This window comes from Carlito syrichta, unplaced genomic scaffold (assembly GCF_000164805.1).
Source record: "Carlito syrichta isolate Samal-C Ts95f unplaced genomic scaffold, Tarsius_syrichta-2.0.1 Scaffold303960, whole genome shotgun sequence".
Lineage (NCBI taxonomy): Eukaryota > Metazoa > Chordata > Mammalia > Primates > Tarsiidae > Carlito > Carlito syrichta.
In genome coordinates this window covers 317,046-340,866 of record NW_007248056.1, presented here as the reverse complement: position 1 = coordinate 340,866, position 23,821 = coordinate 317,046, and positions in this window count along the sequence as shown.

Here is a 23,821-nt window from a genome sequence, read left to right as displayed (position 1 = left end):
AAAGTATGGTTGAGACAACTTCAATCTCCATATGTTCTGGATTAAAGTCAAGGATTTTCTACAGTAACAACCACCAAAACGAGATTATGGAATAAACTAGACATAAGCAACACACTTCGGGTGTCACTGTCTCCTATCACCCTCAGTTGGGATCATCTAGTTGCACGTAAATAAGATCAGGAATTCCACTGATTCTGCATTATGGTAAATTTATTTCAATATATATTACAATGTAATAATGATAGAAATAAAGCGCACAATAAATGTAATGTACTGTGGAAAAATTGTCTTCCATGACACCAGTCCCCAATGCCAAAAAGGCTGGGGACCACTGAATTAATACACATTTTGTATGTTATACATATTATATACTGTATTTTTGCAATACAATAAGCTACAGAAAAGAAAATGTTATTAAGAAAAATCATAAGGAAGAGAAAATTTACTTACTATTCATAAATTGGAAATGGATCATCATAAAGGTCTTCATCCTTGTCGTCTTCATGTTGAGTAGGCCAAGGAGGAAGAGGAAGAGGAAGAGTTAGTCTTGCTGTCTCAGCTGATAGAGGCAAAAGAAAATCCATGTATAAGTTGATCTGTGCAGTTCAAACTCATGTTTTCAAGGGTCAACTGTGTAGTATGATGACATATCCTCAGTTCAAGCTCTCACCTAATCACTATGCATCTCCTTTTATTTTCTCTGGATGTATATAAAGCACAAACTTGGCATGACTGAACAGACCATTGATTCCAAGAACTTCCAAAACCTGCTCCTCTCTCTGGGTCACCATCACAACAAATGACACTACTATTCACCCTCGCAGGCGGTTGAAGCCTTTCTCGTCTGATTGCATCTCTTTCTCCGTTAAGGTTTGTGAGATGACCAGCTTCGAATTGGTAGGAATTGGATGGCGGGTGGGATGGGAGTTGCAGGGAGATATGAGAAATAGAAAAAAGGCAGGAGTTCATAGAAAATGGGAGAAAGATGATCATGGAAACAGGGACTGAGTGTCTTGAACACTTGTGTGCCCTGTGGAGAGTGGAGATCAATAATCTTTAATGGAATTCAAATGCATACTTGCATAACATTCTACAGAAGGCTCCTCTTCCCAGTCACAGGCTTATATTAAATGAGGGAATCCAGGACTGAAGTAATATTGCCAAGCAGGTTGTGTAGAAGAATAAATGTTAAAGATATGGATAAAATATTTGGAGAGGTGAAACGTGGAATCTAAACCCAGTTGGGAAGCTTGTAGAAAGAGAAGTAAATTGATAAATGGGGGGAGGGAGGAAACGGTGTCCCCAAGACATCAGTGACCATCCCTTCTCAGTAATGGCAACTGCCGTCAGAAATCTCCCAAATCTACATAAGTTCCTGTAACAGAAAAACCCCAAATCTGAGAGGGCTTGCACATAATGCTCACCTATTACAAAGAAATCACCCAGAGGTCCAGCCAGAAAAGACATTGGTTTACTAGAGCTTGCAGTCGTTTGGTAAAGAATCCGTGCCTTGGGACAGGACAGCAAGCAGTTTTATAATCAAGCAAGCTAATGATTCAAATTGCTATATGGTGTTTATAATTACCCTGATTAAGAGTGACACCTACATTGCGTTCGGCATTGCTCCATCACCTACACCCCATGACTCATTACTGGGAATATGCAGCGCCTTTAGCTTGATCATAATGATTCATTATCAGGAATATGCATATCCTTCAGAGACCAGCCTTGGCCAGAGGCTGCTCCCTGAGAGAGTGAGAAGACAGAAGCCAGATACAGGGGGAAAGGGTCTATGTCCAGATAATATCTTACAGTCCCCTAGGATTGCCATAACAAAGCACCACAACTGGATGGCTTAAAACTAGAGAAATTAATCTCTCACAGTTTTGGAGGCCAGAGTCTAAGATCAAATGTTGGTGGGGTTCTTTCCTTCTGAAGAATCAGACGGAGAATCTGTCCCGTGCCTCTCTCCTGGTGGTTCTGGTCATCCTTGCACTGTTTGGCTTGCAGCTTCATTAGTCCAACTTCTGCTTCCATCATCATGTGGCTGTCTTCCTTCTGTATGCTTTTGTGTCTCCTTTTATATGGATACCAGGCATACTGGAAAAAGCGCCCACTCTACTCCAGCATGACTTCCTTGTCATTTGGCTAATTACATCTGCAAAGATCCTATTTCCAAAAAAGTTCACATTCTGAGTTTCTAAAAAGAAAACAATCCACAGTGGCTCCTTCTTCCTCTGCCTAGAGCAAATACTCACCAAGTCCTAGTCATTCTATTTTGTATTAATGGAGCCTATCTAATTTCTCTGTACTCATCCCTTCTGGAGCAAGGCCACATCTTTGTTGCACTTGGATGACTGCAATTGTCCTGGACAGTATCCACATTCTGAGATAGAGCAAGGACTCCTCTTAAGGGCCTGCTGGACCTCCCAAGCATGGAAATAAAGGAAAATGTTGAATTTCTTCAAGGGAAATTCTAGGCACCTAGCTAGTCTAGGGAAGCAAATGAGCAACCTGAGAAGCAAGAAGGTAAAACTAGCTTTAAAATATAGTCAAAAATAAAAAAATAAATATAGCCAAGAAAGTTAGAGTCACAAGATATTTGGTTTCCTGCAGAAACTAAAGATAACATCTTAATATATTTCTCTGAGTTGTTCAGAAACCAGGACCTCCACCAAATGGACCTACAGGGGCATTAACCTCAGATAAGGGGAAACTGAGGACTGAACTCTGACAGCCTGTTTTTGTTTTAAATTTCTTTATGAGGTTCCTGGAGGAAGACATGTCCATTAACACTTCTTTCTATTGACCCCACGCTTTTAAACGAAGCTTCACTTCCTTAACCAATCACAAATCAGAGTCTTTGGATTCACCTATGAACTCGAAGCACCCCTCTTCAAGATATCCCTCTTTTTTAGGCCAAATTAATGTATAACTTTCATGTATTGTTTACAATTTTGCCTGTAACTTCTGATTTTCTAAAAATTATTCTGCCTTTAAAAACTCTTACCTGTAAGCCATCAAAGAGGTTCAATTTTAAGCATGAGCTGCCTGATTCTCCCTGCTTGGTACCCTGCAAATAAGTACCTTCCTTTCTCTCACTGAAAAACCTCAGTGTGGAAGTTTGGGTTTACTGCTCTGGGAGAATGAATCCCAGTTCCGTTCAGAAACACTTCTAACTCCATATTTTGATCAAGACCTGATCAAAATGCAAACTTTGCTTTTTATACCCAACAAATACTGCTCAATGGCTTTTCATTGTTCTCAGAATGAGAATAGAGGATTTTCAAGGCCTGTGTGTACCTCTCCGACTTTCTCACACACAAGCAAAGCTAAGCCACGTCAAGGCACTTTTAGCATCTCAGAACATGTCATGTTTCTCTAGACTTGGTGTCATCCCAGAGACTGTCTCCTCTCTATGCAACACTCCTCTTCCAGCTTCAGTTGGGTCCCTTTCAGATCTCATATTAGACATTTATTCCCTTTTGTCCTTGTTTCTATGATACTGTGCACTTTATCAGCATACTCCATAGGTATTGTGTTATCATTTCTTGTTTATGGTCAGTGTCTCTCATAATTCAAATAAATCTTTTAAGGACTGGAACCTCATCTGTCTTATGGAAGAGTGCTGGCTATGCCTGGACCTGTGCTTAGGACATCATTAACCCCCACTAAATATTTGTTGAATCGTTTACTGACTTCTCTTTATTCTAAATAGCCTCGCTACTCCCTGGGCTTTTATCACCTAAGTACAAAACTATACCTATGAGACTTTATACATTCACAATATGTTTTAAAATAAACATTTGATTAAATGAAACATTCTTCCTTCTTTCTTTCCTTCCTTCTTTCCTTTCTTTATCTCCTTTTTATTTTTTTGAGGTGCACGTCAAGTCTGTATATACAGCAACAACTGTTATCTCCCTCTGCAGACCCTCAGTTCTCTCCCAGGTGGGAGGACGCCATGCAGCCTTCTGTGCTGCTGTGTACCAGCCAATGAAGGTTAATGTTAACAATGTTTTTCTCCTTTACTTTCCTACAGATGGTGGCACAAATCAAGGGAGAATTCCACCCTAAAAAAACAAAAAAATAAAAGTCTTAGTCTTTTTGAATCTTACTTGGCTCCAAAAAAATGATAAATTTTACCAGCATTTAAGAAAAAAGTTATTTCATCTCACTAGAAATTTGATACACAGGATGATAGGAAAGCAAATTTTAAAATATAAGCACTATTTGAAAATTTTTCTCATACTTGCTCAAATCAGAAAGTCAATAGGGCTCAAAGGAGTGGGTAGTCTGCCGTGATTGCAGAAAGTTCTGAGCTGATTACCCTATTCAGGCCGCACATCAACATCTTCCATCTGCCTTTATAGGAAGCAGGACCTCTGGGGGACTAGTCATAGTTCTCACATCAATCACATTGCAAGACTATTATACAATAACTGAAATGAGTCCGGGAAGAAAGCTGCCCCACCCACTCAGGTCTTCACAAATCAAACATTGAAAAACCCTTCAGAACCCAAACGATCCTTTAAAAAGGCATCAGGGAGGAATGATGTAATGCAGAACAGCCTTTACATAACCAGCACCTGATAAGATGTGTGGAATATAAATGTCTTCATCGATTACAGGCAAGCACTTTTTCTCCCTTGGATTCAAACTTGTTGATGTGGTTGAATTTTTCAGGTTGGTGGGAAGAAGCAGCATAAAAGCATCGTGATATAAACATCTGAATGTCTCAAGAAAAGCAATAGATTTTCAAAATAAGTTGTAATAGATATTTTCTCTCCTAAATTTGCAATAATTTATCAAATAATTCACAGGAGTAGGAAATTGTGTTGAAGTGGGTATAAACATTCTAAACCTTAAGGAGTACTTAAGGAGTAGAGGTAAAAAAAGATGCTTTCAAATATATATACTTTTTTTTTGAGTTGGAATCTCACTTTGTCGCCCAGGCTGGCACACTCACAGTCACCCCATCGTCAACCTGCTGGGCTCCAGCAATCCTTCTGCCTCAGTCTTCCAAGTAGCCAGAACTACAGGCATGTGCTACCACGTCCAGCTCATTTTTTTTTTTTTTATTGTAGAGACAAGGTCTTGCCAAGTTGCCCAGGCTGATCTTGAACCCACGGGCTCAGGCAATCCACTCACCTTGGCCTCCCAAAGTGCTGGGATTACAGGCTGAGCCACCGGGCCTGGCCACTTTAAATATTTTATTGTAAGTTTTTAATCTAAAGGAAAAGACTAATTGAAACAATGATAACATTAGCAGGGAAGGGAGATTAGGGACATTGATGAAAAGATACCAAACTGTAAAATATTTCAAGATGGCTTATTCTTGAGCCAAACTTCAAGATTTAAGACCAGAACACCCATCCTTAGGAGGTATTGAGAAAGTGTTTCAATTGTGGCCGAATGGTTTTTTGGTTATACACATTTTAGGAAAGCAGATGTTACAAGAAACCATAAATAATACATATGATATTTTCATTGCTTTGGTCCAGGAAGGAGGGACATTTCCAAGTAGGGACTTGCAGGTTATAGGTAGACTCAAAGATTTGTTTGTCTGGTAATTTGTATGTAGTTCTTATCTAAGGAATTTGGGGACTCAGTAGAGGAGATGCTTTGTTAAGATAAGGGGGTGGAAAACTCCAGGTTTGCTGATATATAGTTGAAGTCCTATATGTGGCAGACTTCAGGGAGAATAGGTAAGGGGGTTTGCAAGGCTTCCTAGAGTCTGGGAATCCACAAAAGATGGTTTTGCAGGACCATAAACCTTCTTTATGATATGCCAGAATCAGATTGGAAAGCAACCTTTAGTATATAGGGTAATAAAACCCTGTCTCGTGAGTCCTTATCAGGCAGTTGCTCCCCAAGCCTTTTAGTTAGGAATTAGGCTAAGAGGAAAAAAGGTAAAGTTTAGTCCTCAATTCCCCCTGCTGTCAAGCATCATTCCCTAGAATACATGTACAGGTCAATAAACAGCAAGAGGTCCCACATTGCTAGGAAAGCTCATTCCTAGGATTGTCTATTCCATTTACCTGGCAAGGTCCCATGAAGCTAGAAGTCATATTCCTAGTATTGTCCATTTTGTGACAAGTTTTTACATCTGTAATATTGGATTGTGGGGGAAGGACATGGTTTGACCTGATTTTATAGTCAATTATTTAAGGGCAAGAGGAAGTCAGGCTTAGGGTTCAGTCTGGAAAAACATTCTGGATCAGATCTATATTACAAACTATCATGATTGGGGCCCTTGACTTTGTCCTTTTCTTTTTTCTGCATCTGGCATAACATTTCCAAGAGACATATAATAATAACATAATGACGAGTGTCAAGATGATAGTTATTTCAGAGTTCATATGGACAGGCCTGGTCTAATGTGCCTGGAGGATGGCTGCTTTAGTTTTTGCTCTGGAGACTGGCTAGACCTTAGGTATTTTCTTAAATTGCAGGCAGGTGTCAGTGGGTTAGTTGGAAGTCCAGGTGTGGTCAGAAATGCGGTCAAGCACTCATTTGCAGCAAGAGAGTCAGTTAAAAGTACCTAGTAAGATCCTATAGTTGGTTATAAATTGCTTCTTGAAAGGGCTTAAAGTAAAACAAAATTGTAAGTGACAAAAGATTTAAGACAGCCATTGTTAAAGATACAATTGATTTTAAAAATTTGGTTATTCTGTGACATATAACAACATAATAATCATTATTACTATTGATAACATATTCTTGAACCCGTGGCTCAGGCAATCCACTCGCCTCGGCCTCCTAAAGTGCTGGGATTACAGGCTGAGCCACCGAGCCCGGCCCATATTCTCAAATATATATCAAAATTTTAGAAATATTATACAATTTTGGAACATATATAAATATAGTTTAAAGAAAGTTAAGAATCCTTTCATATTTGCCAGTGCCTCCTGTATGATGCTAACATATTAAACAAGTTGAATAAGTCTCTCTTGGACTTCAGGAAACCGAATTTAAAAAAATTTAAGGTCAGAAAGACTGAACTTAGAATCTTAAATTTTGGTGTTGGAAGGTGGGTCAAATATCAAATATTTTAAAAGTATAATATCATAACACAGGATCACAGGTCACTATAAAATAGTCATTCAGCCAGGCTCGGTGGCTCGGCCTGTAATCCCATGCTTTGGGAGGCCGAGGTGAGTGAATTGCCTGAGCCCACGGGTTCGAGACCTGCCTGGACAACTCGGCGAGAACTCATCTCTACAATAAATAAATAAATAAATTAGCCAGGCATGGTAGCGCGTGCCTGTAGTTCCAGTTACTTGGAAGGCTGAGGCGGAAGGATCGCCGGAGTCCAGCAGGTGAAAGGTGTGGTGCCCAGGAGCATGCCACTGCACTCCAGTCTGGGTGACAGAGTGAGACTCCAACTCAAAAAAAAAAAAAAGTCATTAATAGCCAAAATGATAATTTAAAAGATTTTTAAAGCAAAAACCTTTACTCTTTGATGGAAGGAGACTTATTATTTAAGCAGTAAGAACTAAGATAGTATAAGGGCAATGGAATCTTTCTCCCATATATACATATATATAGTATACATACATACAAATATAATATTATACATATAATACTAAATGTATAATATTAGCTTATTCAAAAGGTAAACAATGATGTTTTATTATCTCCTTAAATTATAAAAAAACTGTGTTGAAAGATAAAACCAAATTTTATCCTTGTGTTCATGTATAAATAACATTAGAGTAATTTTTAATAAAAACTTATAAATGAATTTATAAAATTTTAATCAGTTTGAATATAAAGTAAGATCTTTATAAACTTGGCCAGGCACGACGGCTCATAACTATAATTCTAGCACTTTGGAAGGCTGAAGTGAGAGGATTGCCTGAACCCACAGGTTTGAGACCAGCCTGAGCAACTTGGCAAGACTTCATCTCTACAATAAATCAAAAAAATTAGCTGGACGTGGTGGTGTGTGCCTGTAGTTCCGCTACTTGGAAGGCTGAGGCAGAAGGATCACCTGAACCCAGCAGGTCAAGGCTGTGGTGGCCGTGAACATGCCACTGCACTCCATCCAGTCTAGATGATAGAGTGAGACTCCAGCTCAAAAAAAAAAAACAACTTTATAAACTTATTATAACTTTTATTCTGAAACAAGAGTTCAGCAGTTGGCCTTGCATCGGTGTACTTTTGGTATTCATGTTTAATTTGTAAACAACTCTGAATTAATTTTCTCTCTTAAAATCAGCCCTTACAATATCATACTTCCACCTCTTCAGTGATAGTTTCTGGGCCTAGAGTGATTGAATAACTTTAATTTTTGGCCCTGTGTTTCATAAAAGCAGTTCATTTTGATCATCACTTTCTTCTAGGCCTGAAGATAAGGCCCTGACTGGTGGGATTTAGCAAGATTCATTGTTTTTTTCCAGTCTCAGGAGCTGAAGCCCTTTAACTTAACAGCACAAAGAATAGTTAATAGAATATATATTAAACATGTGAAAGGCTTAGAATATTTTACTAAAATTGAATCACCGATTACTGTAAAAATAATAGTTATTTATTTAACCAAGGTGATAAGCATTAAAACCAATGCCAAAAGTTACATGACTGTAAAAACTTTAATCTTTGTAAAGCTCAGTTTTCCTAAGTAATCAAAAACCCAATAAAGACAATATAGGAATTATGTTGATGAAATGTAAAATCTTTGTTTCTTACGCAAGTTACCAAAAAGGAAAGGAAAAACCTCCTGTTGTATAATTTTTTTCTCTTAATGGGAGCCGATTTAGATAATGTGGAAATCAAACCTCATAAAAAAAATACTTGACTTAATTAGACATGGGAATATTATATCCAAGATCATGAGTGAACATTATATTATAGAGGAAACAAGAACTAATAAACCAGTACTAAGTAGGGGAATACATGACTATTAGAAACAACATTCAAAAATTTAGAAATGTTAAGAAAAGCCAAGACTACATTATTCAGCTATATTGAAAGTAAATTTTTTTTCAGACCTTCAAAAAAAAAACATATCAGCATTAGGTCACAACTACAGTTAGAACTGGAGGGAGAGTCAAAAGTTACAGGATCTGTCAAAAGTTGAAGGAAAGAGTTATTATCTCAGGCCTTCACAAGGACAGAAAAAAAAAGCAGCAAGATACAACAGCAGTTGAACTTTTGAGATAAAGTCTGAAACGTTTTAAAAGAAGAAACAGATTATAGAATTAAAAATCAAAACCTCTTGTAATGTTACCAAGAGCAAATTAATATCTTAAGAAAAACTTTTTTTTAGCATAGGGGAACAAAGTTTAGAAAGATTACTATAAAAAATTTCCTTTTAATTGTAACCAAGTTAATCCCATACAAAATTCCTTTCATAAATTCCTTTCATGAATCTTATTATGACTTATACAGACCATTTACAACATGCTTGGACTTTCTGTTTTGCCTCATACTTCCCTCTTTCTTAAATGCCCAGTGATTTTGCTTTAGGACAAAAATTTATCATATAAAATTCTTTCTTATATAAAATTGTTCTCTTTTTTTTATAACCAAAAATACATCTTTATACCAATAACTTCCTTCACATCTCTCTCTCTCTCTTCTGCTTACTGGTTTCTTTCTTCCTTCTTTTATAAATAACTTTTCTAAATTCATAACTTGAATTAACCTTTAAATAACCTTCTAATTAGATTAAATTATTATTTAAAAAATAGGAATACAACTTACGTTTTATAAGTAATTTTAAAATCAAAAACACATCTTACTTTAACATGTTTTATCTCCAGAATTACATGAATTAGAATACTTATTCTTAGTAACCTTAAATTTTGAAACCTTAAAACCTAGGAAGCAAGAAATTCTGAACTGTGTCAGATTTTAGCATTTTGCAGATGGGAACCATAGCACAATTTTAGAGACATATTTCCTCACATCATAACCCTTTTTCAATTGAAAATGACCTAGACATTTAATGAGTTTCAAAGTAATTTTAAGATTTAAATCACATAAGAAGCTTACCTACAAGTATTATCTCATTTATATTTACTCAATTTTTTTAGCAGTTTGCTTAATTACTTATGAAAACTGAGATTTTAGACAAAGCTAGTCATATTTTAAGTTATTTTTCTGTTAACCATTTTTACAGCCTGTAAGTATCAGGTGTTTACCTAAATAAAAACCTTAAAATTAAATCCATGGGCATTTTGCCAATAACTCAGAAGACTTAGCTGTTTTCATTGAATTAACAATCTTAAATCGGTTTCACTTGTCAAAAAAATCATAATGCACAAAGATCATTCTGGTTTTGGCTGGGTTTATAGTTTTATAATTTTCATGTTAAACCTTGACACCTTAAAATATCCAGCAGAGGCAAATGTAAAACTTATTAAGTTAGTAGACCCAGACAAAAATATATGCTGACAATTTTGAAGACATTTCTATTTTACCAATAATTTTAAAACCATTTTTATTTATCAAAGATCATTAAGGTCACATGAACTTGGAAAGCATTTAGATCTATTTATTTACTTTATGAGTACTCATTTACTTATAAGCCAGTTTGGTAACATGTTAGACACAACACATAATGTATACATACACATAAACACATTTAAACTTACATGCACACATTTAAACACAATTCCAATAGTTTTTCCATTGGAAATTCTAGCTATGAAATAGCAATATAAACTCACCATTTTATAAAGAATAGCTGAATACAAATATCTCTGGCAAAATTGGAACCTGTTTACATGGCTAAACTCTGATTGCCACAATATGTAATTTAATAAGGGCTGTGGACAAAAAATTTGGTTAAAACAGTTTCCATGGCAGTTTCAAATGAGTTTTTAATGTTTACATCTTAGTTAGAACTGGCTGAGTGTTGTAAGACAAAATCTCCATGTAACCTTGAAATAGTGAGTTTTATCTCAGCACCAGTAACTTAGTAAACATCAGAATCAAAGCTGGCAGAAAAGAAACCAGGAATAGATAAGAGAGCTTAGAAGACTTTATTTAACCCTATAGTTGCCAGTTAACCATTTGAGCTCTTAATTTTCCTTGCTGAAATTTGCCCATCAGTTTCAAAACATGCACAAAAATAAGCCTTCATATCTGACCAACTGGAATCTGAAAAAACCTGGCATGCCATAAAACCACCTGGGGTGCCTGAAGGGGACCTATTCTCCTTGTCCTTCCTCTCTTTTGAAGGATTTATTTCCTCTTTTTTTATTTTTTCCCTAAAAGGAGAAACTGAACTGTGGACTAAGGTTTTGTGTTGTGGATCTGGAGTGTGCTGATTATGAGTGGAACTCCACAGTGTTTCACCACTGAGTCGTTTCTCCCCTCCTATATGTTGCATTTTTTTTTAATTGAAGGTCTAATTACCTCCTAAAGGGCTCAGAACATTGAGGGGTCAGCTCTTATACACATTTCATGAACAAATCTTTTTTTTTTGAGTTGGAGTCTCACTCTGTTGCCCAGACGGGAGTGCAGTGGCCGCTCCCGGCCACCGCAGCCTCGACCTGCTGGGCTCCGGCGATCCTTCCGCCTCAGTCTTCCGAGTAGCCGGAATTACAGACACGCGCTACCACGCCCGGCTGATTTTTTGATTTATTGTAGAGATGAGGTCTTGCTGCCCAGGCGGGTCTCGAACCCGCGGGCTCAGGCAATCCACTCACCTCAGCCTCCCAAAGGCGTGGGATTACAGGCTGAGCCACCGAGCCCGGCTTGAACAAATCTTTTAAAAATTAATTTTGTTGGGGAATTCCCTGTAGGGCTGCTGCACATCAAGAAAGATCAACTCCCCAGACACTCCCACTGAGCCCCAGTCACCTAGGTACCTTTAGGCTTGGAGGAGCAAATGTCCTTTCTTTTCGGAGCTGCGCAAGTCAGTCTCTCATCTACTTTAGAAAACAACAGTTCAGTTCCTCACACAAATGCACAAACAAACCAACTGGGACTTTTTTTTCTTTAGGGGAGAAAGAAAAGACAATAGAAAGGGCCCTTTAGAATGTACCTCAGAACCAAGTCTTTGGGTCCCAAATTATTTCCTAGGAAGTGAAAAACAACTCAGAATAAACTAGGGACCATCAACCTAAAGCAGGAGGTCTAAGGCTCAGCAGAAACTTACTAGGACCACCTGAGGAGAAGCACGAAGTTGGTGAGATTGCAATGGGCCCCTGCTGGTACCTAGCTCCAGTTTAAGTGGCTCCTCCAGCATTCCTAAAATCTTCTGTGAGGCCCCAAGTTGAGTGCAAATTTGTTGACGAAAAGATGCCAAACTCTGTAAAATATTTCAGGATGGTTTATTCTTGAGCCAAACTTCAAGACTTAAGCCCATCTTCAGGAGGTCCTAAGAAAGTGTGTCTACTGTGGTTGAACAGTGACTTGGTTATATACATTTTAGGAAGGCAGAAGTTACAGGAAACCATAAATCAATACATGTGATATTTTCACTGGTTTGGCCTAGGAAGGAGGGACATTTCCAAGTGGGGGCTTGCACTGGGCAGATTCAAAAATTTCTTGTCTGTTAATTTGTAGTTCCTGTCTAAGAAATTTGGGAACTCAGTAGAGGAGATGTTTTGTTAAGATAAGGGGGTGGAAAGCTCCAGGTTTGTTGATATGTTGATGAAGTCCTATATATACAGACTTCAGAGAGGATTGGTAAGGGTTCTTGCAAGGCTTCTCAGAATCTGGGAATCCACAAAAGATGGCTTTGCCGGACCATTAACCTTCTTTACTTGTTACATTATGTTATGCCATAGTCAGGTTGGAAGGAAAACTTTAGAAAATAGGGTAATAGATAATGCAACCCTTTCTAGTGAGTCATTATTGGGCAGTGACTCCCCAACCCTTTTAGTTTAAAATTTAGATGAGAGAAAAGGTCAGGTTTAGTCCTCAGGGAGTTGGCTGATAAGATAAGAAAATACTAAAAGTTTTTTTATTTATTTTCATCATGAAGACTTTTTTTTAGTGTGAGGTACAATTCATAGTTAGGTACATAAGTGGTCATCGTACAGGTAAAGTGTGGGTACCTTTATTGATGTTATGTGCCGCCCCCTCCCTGGCCGTATCTCACTACTGCCAATCCCTTTCTTATAGTATTATGATAAATGTTCAGGGTCCACTTATGAGTAAGTACACTGATACTCAGATCTTTGTTTCAATATTATGCAGCCATAAAGAAAAACAAAATTAAGAAAATACTAAAAGTTTTAATGCAACATTGATTGACGTTTTCTCTGGTTGGGATTCTCCTTGGCTCTCTACATAGAAACTGAATACCCTGTTTTCTACCGAGTACACCTTGAATTGCTCATTCTACCTTAGCAAACAGAAGGGCAAGTAGAACTCAGGGCCCTGGAGGAGAGTACACATAACTTCTCCCTTCCCCCATCTATGCCTTTGACAAGTTCCTGTGGTAAGGCCCTTCCCAGAACAAAGAGAAAGTAATGCGATGCAGTCAATGTCTAACTGTGCATGCATAACCCTTCTACAACCCTGTGACATGAAATGCCCAATTGAAATGTATGTTGCCATATAAGGGAGACAAAGGGGCTAGAATGTGAAGAAAAGTTAGCAAAAAGTATATAAAGCAAGGCCCTGCTGTGTTCAGGGCTCAGTCTTTGGATGTGAATCTGCTGAGCTGGTGCCAGCACAAATAAACGCTGCTTCCTGGCAAAGAAGCCTCGGTGTCCCATCTCTCTGTAAAAGGGTCCTACCATATCACTGGGGGCTCATCTGTGATACAAAGACAGTGATTTCACCTCCCGAGTCGCCTGGGTGTGACCCCAGGACACTGGGAGAGATGATTTTGCCTGTGCCAGCAGACTGATTGATCCATAAAGGACTAGCCCTCCTGGTGTGCTGGGGCAAGGACCCCAGGAGCACAAGGGAACTCAGTGAGGCCCAGGAGCCAGCTAAGGGAGTGCTGCTTGTCAGACTGGTAAGAATCCGGGTTCAGTTTGGTAAGTCTGCCCCTAAGAGGTAGAAGGGGAGCCTGACCACCTCCTAGAGTTGCCCAAGTAGTCCCACAGGGGATGAAACTGTGACTCTCAGGCGCTGGGTGGCAGGTTGGAAATGTGTGAGTATGAGTGAATGAGACGCTGCTTGGTGGTGAAGTGAGAGTAGAGTCCCAATCTGCAGATCCGTGGTGACCTCATACGGCTTAGAGTGGTAGTGGAGTCAGGAGAAATCTTGAATTGAAACCTAGTTGGAGGCTTATACTGATCTGCCAATTGCTAAGAGACACCTGAAATATCTCTGCAAGGAGAAGGGACAGAGACAGATGAAGTGAGTACTCATCCCTTCCCTTTCCCTTTCTTGTGAGTGATTGTCATCTTTTAGAGGAAGGGAATGGGGTGGCAACAGAGTAAGCTTACCTCCCTAGAGTGTATGATAAGGAATTTCAAAAAGGGATATTCAGAAGACTATCGTATTAAGTTGACTCCCAGAAAACTCCAGATGTTCTGTGAAATAGATTGGCCTTCGTTTGGGATGGGCTTGCCCTCCAAGGGACCGCTAGACAAAGTACTAGTTAGCAAAGTGTTTAAAGTTATTGTAGGGGACTGAGGCCACCCTAACCAATTCCCTTACATTGTTGGCAAGATATAGTCCTTTCTCAGCCACCTTGGTTAAAGGTATATCTAGAAGAGAACTGTAAAATCATGGTGGCCCGAATGAAGACTCCCTCAAAATGCTGACCGGAGCCTGAGAAGCCTGTTTTGTCTGAGGAGCCTGAGGAAATCCCTCTGCTTTATGTGCCACTGTACCCCTCACTGCTGCCTGCACTCCCTGCACCTACTGCAGCCAGAGTCCCATCAGAGGCTGCCCACACCCCTAAAGCCATCCATCCCATGAAGTCACCTGAGACACCCCTGGCCACAACTACTCCAGAGTCACCAGTCCTGACCCCATATACTCCAGCCAGAAAGTGTCAGGAGGACTCTGCCAGTAGCCACCCTCCCCATAGGAGCCAAGAGGCCTTACAACTGCCACTGAGAGAAACTAGAGGTTCCCTCTACTACAGTCAAGATGGCCAGATTCAAGGGGGACAACGTACTTTTATATATCAGCCCTTTACCACCACTAATCTACTGAACTGGAAAAACCATACTCCCTCATTCACTGAGAAACCTCAGGCTATGATTGATCTAATGCAATCCATTATCCAGACCCAAAAGCCCACTTGGACTGATTGCCGCCAGCTTCTCCTGACGCTGTTTAACACTGAAGAACACTACTGGATTACCCAAGCCACTTTAAAATGGTTAGAGGAGCACACCCCTGCAGGGATGATGAATGCTCAGGCATATGCCCAGACTCAGTTCCCCAAGGAAGACCCCCCCCCCGTGGTACCCAACGACGGCCAGGAATTTCAAATGCTTGAGCATTACCAAGAGGCTCTTTTAAGCAGTATGAAGGAAGGAGGGAAGAAGGTTATGAACATGAACAAAACCTCAGAGATGCTCTAAGAACCTGAAGAAAGCCCAAATCAATTCTGCAAGAGGCTATGGGAAGCATTTCACCATTGCACCCCCTTCAACCCAGAAGCAGCCAAGAATTAGTGAATGGTTAATGCGGCCTTTGTTGGTCAGGCTCAGGGAGACATCCGATGCAAATTACAGAGGTTAAAGGGCTTTGCTGGGATGAATACTAGCCAGCTATTAGAGGATGCAATGAAGGTATTCATCAACTGAGACCAAGAGGCTCAATGAGAAGCAGACCAGAAAATGAAGAGGGTGGATCTGCTTGCCGCTGCCTTGGACACACCTGAAGAGCAGCCCCACCAGGCCAAGGCTGGGGCTAGAGAAGGGGCCAAGAAGAGCCATCTCAACCAGTGATGAGATTGGGGCAGAACCAATGTGCATGCTGTTTCCAAGAAGGTCACTGGAAGAACGAGTGTCTAGAGCTGGAAAATTTTTGTCCAACTCCCTAGAGAGAAGAAAGAGGCCAGGTGGTCCAAAGATGGTACCAGCCCGTGCCCCAATAAAATGTGGCCCCCGAAAATAATTTTATTGGCTTAGCTGACATGGAAAACTATGGGGAAGACTAGGACAGACTGGGCTCCATTGTGTTCGGCCCCCCAGGAGCCTATGACTTCATGGTAGATAGCGGGGTGTGGCATTCTGTGGTAACTCAACCTGTGGCCCCCTCTCGTGGAGACAAGCCACTATTGTGGGAGCCATGGGTGGCCAAGATTGCCACCCTTTCTTACAGCCCCAGTGATGTAATCTAGGAGGCCATGATGTTATTCATGAATTTCTGTACCTCCCTGATTATCCTGTGGCTTTAATAGGTCTGGACCTCTTGGAAAAGCTGCAAGCCCAGATAACTTTCTACTCTAACGGCCAAGCAACCCTGATCCTGGGGAAACCCAAGGCAAAAGTTATGACTCTCATGGTCCCCTGAGTGGCGTCTCTATAGTCTCATAGAAAAGCCCAACAAGACCCTGAGCTTTCCTTCAAGGTGCCCAGGTTATGGGCTGAGGACAATTCTCCTGGACTAGCCCAAAGCATACCCCCAATAATAGTAGAACTCAAACCAGAGGCTGGACCCACCCACTAGAAACAATGTTTCATCCCTCACAAGGCACAGATTGGGATCCAGAGCCATCTGGAAAGACTTCTGAAGTATGGAATCCTCCCACCCTGCCAGCCATCTTGGAACATGCCCCTCCTGCCAGTCCAGAAACCAGGAACAAATGACTACCAGCCAATTCAGGACCTACGAGTAGTAAACCAGGCCACCATTACCCTACACCCAGTTGTCCCCAACCCCTACACTCTCCTGGGTCTTATTCCCACCGAGACTGCTTTCTTTACATGTTTGGACCTCAGGGATGCATTCTTTTGTATTCGCTTGGCCCCTCAGAGTCAACAAATTTTCGCTTTTCAATGGGAGAATACCAAAAATGGTGACAAAGACTCGTTGACTTGGACTAGATTGCCTCGAGGGTTCAAAAATTCCTCGACCATTTTCAGCACAGCATTAACCTCTGATTTAAAAGCCTTCCCAGTGGACCAACATGGCTGCATGCTACTTCAGTATGGGGACAATCTACTGTTGGCTGAGTGGACACTGGAGGACTGTATGGAAGAGATGAGACAGCTCCTCACCCTCCTATGGGAGACCAGCTACAAGGTTTCAAGGAAAAAGGCCCAAATCTGCCAACAGAGGGTTAAACCTCGGCTTACATCTATCCCAAAGACAGCGTTAACTTGGCCCAGAGAGGAAACAAGCCGTTTGTTGGATTCCAGGATTCCAGTTCTGTCCACCTGACGCCAGGTTCGAGAGTTCCTTGGGGTTGCAGGTTTCTGTAGGATCTGGATACCTAACTTCTCTATCTTGGCAAAGCCCCTTTATGGGGCCACAAAGGGAGGAGAAGGAGAACCTTGGTTATGAGAGCTAACACAACAAAAGACCTTTGAAGAAATTAAGCAGGCTCTTACTAGCACACCCAGCCTGGGGCTTTCAGAAATGTCTAAATCCATTTTCCTGCATGTGCACAAGTGTATTGGTGTTGAGGTGGGAGTTCTGACCCAAATGTTGGAATTGTGGCATCATCCATTAGCATATCGCTCCAAACAACTTAACTCCGTTGCCCAAGGCTGGCCACCTTACCTATGGGCACTTGCAGCCACAGCCCTCCTAGTGGCAGAAGCTGACAAATTAACTATGGGACAAGAATTAACAGTCTGAGCGCCACACTTGGTATTGACATTAATGGAATATAAGGGACAATACTGGCTAACTAACACCCAATTGGTCAAATATCAGAGAATACTATGTGAAAACCCATGCATTCACCTAGAAGTGGTGCGGACTCTCAACTCTGCAACTTTGCTGCCTGTTGGTCCAGGTCAGCCCTGTCAGGACTGCATTGAAGTCAAGACAAAGTATTTTCCAGCCAACTGGACTTATCGGGCCAGCCTTTCAAGGACCTCGACATTGAATATTTCGCCAATGGTAGCAGCTTCATGAGATAGGGAGAACACCTTGCTGGATACTCTGTGGTGATCCTGAGTTCCACCATCGAGGCAAAGTCTCTGCCAAGAGGGACCTCAGCACAAAAAGCAGAACTCATTGCACTAACCTGCACATCCAACTGGCAGTAGGAATAGGTGTCAATATATACACCAATTCTAAATACGCCTTCACCACCCTCCATGCACATGGGGCTTTATATAAAGAAAAGGACCTAATCAACTTGGGAGGAAAGGACATAAAATATGATAAAGAAATCCTCAAACTCTTAGATGCTGTGTGGGCCCCTAAGAAGGTAGCAGTTATGCATTTTCAGGGACATCAAAAGGGAGACACCATGGTCGCTTGAAGAGACCAAAGAACAGACCAAGGAGCAAAGCTTGCAGCCTCCCAGGGGACGACAGAACCAGCGACTCTAGCTGACACACTGTTCCCTAATCCATTGGCAGAATGGGACCCTAATTACTCACAACATGAGCACACTTGGTTCAAGACTGAAGATGGAAACTATCTCCCGAGTGGGTGATGGAAGTTTAAAGACAGGCGAGTTGCAATTTCCGAGACCTTGGCACCAACCCTTGTCAAGCAGTTCCGCCAGGAAACCCACACTGGCTGAACGGCTCTTGAGACCACATTGGGCCAACATTTCTACATTCCTCGACTTTCCAGCATAGCCTGTGCAGTGTGTGAACAGTGCAAAATGTGTACCCAAAATAACCCGTGTCAAGGACCTAAGATCTCCCCTGGAGTACAGTGTTGGAGGGGCCCCATTTGAAAATACAGTTGTGGACTTCACTGGCCTTCCCTGAGTCCAAGGCTGCAAATACCTGTTAGTCTTTGTATGCACTTTCTCAGGCTGGGTAGAGGCCTTCCCTACCCGCACAGAGAAGGCACACGAAGTGACCCAACTTCTCCTAAAAGAAATCATTCCCCAATTTGGGATCCCATTCACCATAGGATCAGACAATGGACTGGTGTTCATGACTGAAATAATACAATTGGTGGCAAGAGGATTAAGAATCACATGGAAATTGCACACTGCATACTGTCCCCAGAGCTCCGGAAAGATGGAATGGATGAATCGAACTCTAAAATTACAGCTAAGTAAACTGTGTCAGGAGACCCACCTACATTGGGAACATCTATTGCCAATTGCTTTGCTAAGAATCAGGATTCTTAGCAAACAGGGTTCTCCCCTTTTGAAATTCTTTATGGATGCCCTCCCCCCATTATCAGGAGTATACAAGGGAATCTAAGGGAAGTGGGCAACCTTACCCTGAGACAGCAAATGCAGGCTTTTGGCCCAGCCCAACCTTTCAATTCATGGTTTAGCATAAAAATTACTAAGAAATTTTTAGGATCCCTGTCTAAAGCAGAAGGCCAAATACCACTCCTTAACCGACCAAAGCAATAGAAAAGATAATAAGATCATCTTTTAGCTCAGAAACTTATGAGTTGGAAACATCTGACAAGTCTCCTGCAAAAGACAACGTAGCCCTACCCTGCCCCTTCTCTCCTCCCATCAGGAGCCCAGAGACGTCAATCTCCAGAATTGTGGTTACCTGGGCTCCACCCTCTTTAGGATATCCATCATTGTGAAGGTATATTAGGTCTATTGTAAGGAGCAAAAAGTGTGGTTTCTCTCACCCATGCCAACTATGGCATGCCTCCCTTTCTTTTCTCCCTTCTTTCTCTAATAAACTTTGTTTGAAAACTTTGCTGACTGCCCTAAAATTCATTTTAGAAATTAGTCAAAGAATCCACGGGTTTTACGCCACACCCCACCTGGTATCAGTGTCAGACCCTCAAAGAGCCCAAAAAGGAAGGCACTGTGTCCAAGAGACTGAAGAAATGACCCGGAGACAATGGGCGAAAAATGGGCTTTATTCAGGAACTTATATACAGGTAAGGTGGTCCAGGAGTGGCAGGCAGGACAAGAAAACGCACTCCCAACTGTAAAAGGCACACAGGTCATACAGCATTTTAATAAGGTGGAGTGTGGGATTAAGCATAAAAAGGGTAGGGTTTGTAGTGCACAGGCACAGTGTGAGAATGATAGAGACCCGCTAATATTCATCCATATTGTTAAAGCCCCTAGAGAAGGGCATGGCAAGGGTTCAAGCGCTCCTGCACATTCCTGAGCACATTACCGAGAGTTCCCTTATCTCCTATACATTCCCAGTAACTTCAGGGGTTCCTTGACTTCCCTGTAGACTATGCCCAATCAACTGAAAGATGAAAATTCCCATTTACTCCCTTTTTCTGAGTGGTCATAAGTTTGAATAATATAGTATCAATGTAATCATAAGTTTTGTGATTTGCATAATTTTGTGTAATGCATGATGTCTTGGGCCTCGTAAATTCCCTTTACTCTATGGCAAGCTTGATTAACACTTCTGCCAGGTCCTACTGATAAAAGTTATGAGATACCTCTGATTCATGGTACCAGAAAGTCTGGACCAAAAAATGTCACTATCGATAAATGTGGCTGTACCTCAGGTTCTACACAATGCTCTGCTGGTCATGTGGCTAATGCATAGGTACTAACAATTCTGGATTTATAAAAGTGAACTGTAAAAGCCTGGAAGGTAAACAGAACCATTTTAGAAAGACCTCGAGTCCGTCTCTGCTCCCTGGATTTGAATTCAGAAATAAACTTTTTTCTATCAGTTCCCTGCCTCTTTGATTTATCAATATCAAGGGAGAGCAGCCAGGCATTACTCGGACCATAACAAGAACACGCTTATACATATATCACATGTAAGCAAAATGGCTGTGACTTCTCTCTAGGAGTGGAATTTTTAGTATTATAATGAACTAAAGGTAACCAAAGGTTATGGACATTGATCCAGGTGGGTTTGATCTGGTCTGAACCAACCCCAGAGGGTCAACTGCCTCAAGGATGGTGTCACAAGAACATTCACTATCCATAGCTGCAAGATGTCTTCACCGACAGTCTCAACATGACCTGTGTAACCAGATATGGAACCTGAGAAGACGTGGACATCCCAGGTTGACCACCCCCACGACCCCTCTCCAGGCTCCAACCCTCTGCTTAAGGCCACATCCAGGATGTGCTCTTGTTGTCATTAAGTGTATTTCTCCCTACCAGACCCAACCCCCCAATAATATACATAAGTTTATATACCATCTTGAGTTTACAGAAAGAATATGGGTTCTAAGCACGGCCCAAAGCAGTTTTCAGCAGGAGGGAGAAAGGAAGAGACTTGCTGAGCACAGGTGGTCATGCTATGCAGATGAAACCCCCTAGGGAGCAGCCCTCAGAGAGAATAGATGTTAACTGTTTCTTTTCAGACCTTTAAAGGTGTAAGACTCTCAGTTCATCTTCCTAGATCCAGACAAGGAAAGGGCTGGCTGCCTTTATGGAGATTATTATTATTATTATTATTATTTATTTATTTAATTGTAGATATGAGGTCTCGCTAAGTTGCCCAGGTGGGTCTCGAACCCTCTGGCTCAGGCAATCCACTCACCTCAGCCTCCCAAAGCGCAGGATTACAGGCTGAGCTACCGAACCCAGCTGGAGACTCTTTACAGACGTATATTTCTTGCAAAAAAGACAGCTTTGCAGGGCCACCTCAGTAGGCTGGCTTTGTGGCAGCCATCTGAAAATCTCAAAGAAATCTATTTTGGGGTAAAATAGTTTGATATCCTTCAGAAACAATACCAACAGCCCCTTTGAGGAATGGTTCATCTGGGCTAGTGTTCTGTGCTCATAACAGGACTTAAATGGTGATAGGGAAAGATGGGATCTAACAAAACTGGTGGCCAAACACAGGAGGCCCCGTGACCAGACACCCAGGGGACAATGATTAAGCAAGTGAGGATGAGGTAAAAGGCTGTAGTTGGGGGAACTAAAAGCATGGATTGGAACCTCTTTCTAGAGTGTAGAAAGTAAACCATCCTCCTGCAGAAACACTGAGGACAGCCCCTTGCATGAGTCAGCACAAGCATATCAGGTGCACTGGAGCCAGGTCTCAGCAGTCACTCATGTGGAAGCAACTGCAGCCTAAGGCAGCTGGTTTCTTTCTTTCGTTCTTTTTTTTTTTTTGAGTTGGCGTCTCACTCTGTTGCCCAGACTGGAGTGCAGTGGCACTCTCATGGCCACCACAGCCTCGACCTGCTGGGTTCCAGCGATCCTTCTGCCTCAGCCTTCCAAGTAGCTGGAACTGCAGGCATGCGCTATCACGCCCGGCTAATTTTTTGATTTATTGTAGAAATGAGGTCTCGCCAAGTTGCCCAGAAGTGTCTTGAACCCGCAGGCTTAGGCAATCCACTCACCTCGGCCTCCCAAAGCGCGGGATTACAGGCTGAGCCACCGAGCCCAGCCCGGCAGCTGGTTTCTACAACCTGAAGTCTGTAAGGCACTATGAGGCACTCAGAAGCATGGCTGAGGTCTACGGGTTTTCCCTGAAGCCTAACATGTGACTGTTTGGTCTGACAGATAAGCTGTAAGCAACCTCTATGCTCCTGTGAATGCCATAAGTCCAGGGTATTAAGATCTTGACCTATTTATTCTTCCTTCTGTGGTTATCTTTTCACCCTCAGTAAAAATAACAAAAAAGGAGATACCACTGCCAAACAGCACCTACTTTCATGAATAGACAAAATCCTTTGGAATCCACTCAATGTTCATCTGCAAATATTAGCTCTGCCACCCTAGCTTAAGATGCTTGAGAAGACTGAGCTGTGCTAACACCATCAATTTGTTGAGTATATACATCCTCATCAGCAGGGAAAGGTAAGTCCCAGGCCAGCCAGAGATTGCATTAACAGTCTCTAATGAGTGGGGTTTACCAGCAATGAATATTGAACGTGGTCAACTGTTTTTCTTTCTTCCAATGCTACCAATGTTATTTAATTCAGAGGCAATGTGCTGTTCTGTGTGCCCATGTTAGCACTACTAACCTTATATAATCCCTCAACATAATCATATTACAGTCTTGGTAGAAAATTGAACAGTTTGCTGCTGAGTTTCTGAGACTGGCTGAAGTTGAGACTGAAAACTATTAAGACACAGTAGTGTGTGAATATTCTCACTCCTGCTCAAGGGCTCTCCAGGACATCATGTTGTAAAGTTGGGTCTTGGGTTTCCCTGCCTCTGGTTTCTCCTAGTCTGTCTCTCTTTCTCTCTCTCTCTCTCTCTCTCTCTCTCTCTCTCTCTCTCTCTCTCACTCACTCATTGAGGTCTTACTCTGTAGCCCAGGCTAGACTGCGATGGTAGAATCAATCATGGCTCACGGCAATCTCAACCTCACGGGCTCAGGCAATCATTCTGTCTCAACCTCCCGAGTAGTCGGGACTACAGGCCCATGCCACAAGGCCCAACTAATTTTGATCTTTCTTTTTTTTTTGAAGAGATGATATCTTGATAGATAAAGTGCTAGGATTGTGCATGAGCCACCATACCTGGCCCCTTCTATCCTTTTTAATCTCTCCCCTAAATGTTTGTTGTCTCTATTACCAAATTTGCACTTTCCAAATCTTTATGCAGAGGTCTGTGTACTGCTCCCTGTGCCTGGAAAATACAATTTCTACATGTGAAGAGTTTACCCATCCCCTATCCCTATCTCTAAAGCCACCTCCTCCATGCAGGCTCCTCTGATATGCCCAATCTCGGGACTCTTTATATGTCCTTCTAATAGCATTTATAACCTTCTCTTTTGCTATATATTTGTTCTTTGTATTCAAATCTTGTTTCTCCAGTTCTATTTAAGAGCAGGGAAGGAATCTTCTTTATGATTCTAAACTCATTTCTTCCCTGCCTTATAACAGGCACTGAATCACAAAACACTGATTGCATCCTGATTATAGACTTGCCCTGCAAAAGCTG